This window comes from Sorex fumeus, unplaced genomic scaffold (genome assembly GCF_029834395.1).
Source record: "Sorex fumeus unplaced genomic scaffold, SorFum_2.1 ptg000032l, whole genome shotgun sequence".
Taxonomy (NCBI): Eukaryota; Metazoa; Chordata; class Mammalia; order Eulipotyphla; family Soricidae; genus Sorex; species Sorex fumeus.
Window position 1 is genome coordinate 2,764,235 of NW_026606089.1, and position 2,072 is coordinate 2,766,306.

The 2,072-nt window shown below is 40.2% G+C and overlaps 1 pseudogene; it reads right to left on the reverse strand.

Moving 5' to 3' along the window:
- Positions 1–824: 824 nt before the first annotated feature.
- LOC130025856 (uncharacterized) lies at positions 825–918 on the reverse strand (annotated as a pseudogene).
- Between the last annotated feature and the right edge of the window lie 1,154 nt (positions 919–2,072).

The window sequence follows — 2,072 nt, forward strand, 5'->3', positions numbered from 1 at the left end:
TTTATTATTTCCTTCCTCCAGCCTAGTTTGGACTACTTTTCTTGGTCATTTTCCAAAATCTTGAGCTCTAATTTATTCATCTAGGCCCTTTCTTTCTTCCTGATGAATTCTGGCAGATCTATAATCTTTCCTCTTAACACTGCTTTTGCTGTGTCCCACCAGTTCTGGTAGCTCGTGTCCTCATTCTCATTTGTTTCTGGAAACTTTTTATTTCCTCTTTGATTTCTTCCCTAAGCCATCGGTTGTTCATTACTTCCCTTAAAGAAAATATTTCCTTGCTGAGATTCAGTCTGTTTGATCTATCGAGAAGTAACAAAGAAGTGTTGAAATCTCCTTCTAGTATTGTGTTGCTATCAATGATTTTCTATAAGTCAATTAGAAGTTGTTTTTAAGTATTTTGCTGGTCTGTCATTAGGATCATATACATTGAGGAGGGTGAGTTCTTTCTGATGTACATATCCCATGATCATTAAGAAATGACCTTCACTGTCTCTGATAACCTTTAGCCTGAAGTCCATGTGGTCTGATACTAGTATGGCCACTCCAGCTTTGTGGAGGTCATATTTTCTTGAAAACTTGTTTCCCACTCTTTTATTTTAGCCCATGGGTGCTTTGATTGTTCAGACGTGTTTCTTGCAGGCAGCAGAACGTTGGTTTCAGTTTTCTAATTCATCTTCCTATTCTGTGCCTCTGAATTGGCACATTTAGTCCATTGACATTGAGAGAGATTGTTGTGATGGGGACTTGTGCTCTCTTTATGTAGAATTTTTGTACTTGTGGGGATTTTCTTAGCTTAAAGTAGACCTGGTCATTCTTCTTGCAACAAAAATATGGAATGCTTTACAAGTTTGCATATCATCTCTGTGCAAGGACCATGCTTATCATTTTATCATTTCAATTTTAGTAAATGTGTTAAACTTAGTAGGAGTTAATTTTTCCATATTTTCTCTTCTTATTACTTTGAGTGTTGTCCTTCCTCACTCCTATGGCAGACAATGATTCCTAATCAAGGAATGTATTTCAAAGCAGTATGAATAAATAGATTTAGAAATTTAATGTCCCAGAAAGAAAAATATGGTTTTTACCATACTATCTTTTACCATGCGAGCGAGATACTCTCGGTAGCTTGCCGGGCTCTCTGAGAGGGGTGGAGGAATCGAACTCCGGTCGACCGTGTTGGCTGCGTGCAAGGCAAACGCCCTACCGCTGGAGCGATAGCACAGCGGGTAGGGCGTTCGCCTTACACGCGGCCAACATGGCCGACCCGAGTTCGATTCCTCCGCCCCTCTCGGAGAGCCCGGCAAGCTACCGAGAGTATTCGATATGCCAGACACAGTAACAACCAAGTCTCCAATGGAGACGTTACTGGGCCCGCCCGAGCAAATCGACGATCAACGGGAGGGCCTTTACCTTTACCTTTTATCTTTTACCATACCCTAGGCATCAGTTTTACAAAATAATTTTTTTGGAAGATGGTATATGAGGTTGTTTAATGTCGTTCCCTGAAACCTTAATTAAGACCATTAAACTAGAGCCTTTTGCTGTTCTCACCTCAACCCCTGTACATCTCCAGGAAAAGGTGGATGGTGTTGTCTGCACTTTGACCACCTTGAATGTATGTAGGATTTTTCTCCTGAAGGATGAGGTGAGAAGCATATTGATGATTTCATTCCACATTATTACAAGTTCAACTTGAACGGAAGGTGAGAATCATGTGGCTCCTATAAAGGACAGAACAAAGGGTCTCAGTGAAGTTTAATGGCCAACTCACATTAACAACATAGATGACTCATAGTAACCTGTGTGCATCTTTCTGTATAGTGAGTTTCATATCTACTGATAGTGATTCTCAGTAATGACACATGGTCAAAACGGATCTGTAATTAAAAATCTAGTTCTCTGAGCAGAGTGGGGTCTCTGATGTGATTGAACAAGTGTGTAGTAATTTATTACTAAGCACATAAGTATTTTCAATGATGTATACTTTTCGATCTAAAATTAATTCCAAATATGTCTAAAACAACAGTCTCCTGACCTCGCACCTGGCTTTCCTCACTGGGGCCCCTTGGAGG